The following is a 913-nucleotide window of genomic DNA, read 5'->3' as shown; positions in this document are numbered from 1 at the left end:
AATTGTTTAAAGAGCTAAATGACCATGAAATTGAAAATCACTACAAAATGAACTGTGAAAATGTTGAAATTTAGCATGGTATCATCATTTCACCCGCATAGCATGTGCGAAAGAGTAGAGAGGGTCACCGCAAAAACTAGATGCACTTCGTGTACAAACTGGACAATCTCTTTCGGAGTATCAGCGTTTCGGACGAGAACTCATCTGTTACACGGGCACTTCAATGTTTTTTAAACTTATTTGAACTCCGGACTTATTGTGTGTTCAGTATGCAGCATTCAAAGCGACGTCATCAATTTCCAACATGTTTTGACATCATTTGCTGTTTTTCAGTCATTTGCCGAATTGTTTAAAGAGCTAAATGACCGTGAAATTGAAAATCACTACAAAATGAACTGTGAAAATGTTGAAATTTAGCATGGTATCATCATTTCACCCGCATAGCATGTGCGAAAGAGTAGAGAGGGTCACGGAAAAACTGGACGCACTTCGTGTACAAACTGGACAATCTCTTTCAGAGTATCAGGGTTTCGGACGAGAACTCATCGGTTACATAGGCACTTCAATGTTTTTTAAACTTATTTGAACTCCAGACTTCTTGTGTGTTCAGTATGCAGCATTCAAAGTAACATCATCAATTTCCAACATGTTCTGACATCATTTGCTATTTTCGGTCATTTATCGAATTGTTTAAAGAGCTAAATGACAGTGAAATTGAAAATCACTACAAAATTAACTGTAAAAATGTTGAAATTTTGCATGGTATCATCATTTCACCCGCATAGCATGTGCGAAAGAGTATAGAGGGTCACGACAAAAACTGGACACACTTCATGTACAAACTGGACAATCTCATTCGGAGTATGAGGGTTTCGGACGAGAACCCATCTGTTACACGGGCACTTCAATGTTT

This window comes from Triticum dicoccoides, chromosome 2A (genome assembly GCF_002162155.2).
Source record: "Triticum dicoccoides isolate Atlit2015 ecotype Zavitan chromosome 2A, WEW_v2.0, whole genome shotgun sequence".
Taxonomy (NCBI): domain Eukaryota; kingdom Viridiplantae; phylum Streptophyta; class Magnoliopsida; order Poales; family Poaceae; genus Triticum; species Triticum dicoccoides.
This window is presented reverse-complemented; position numbering follows the sequence as displayed.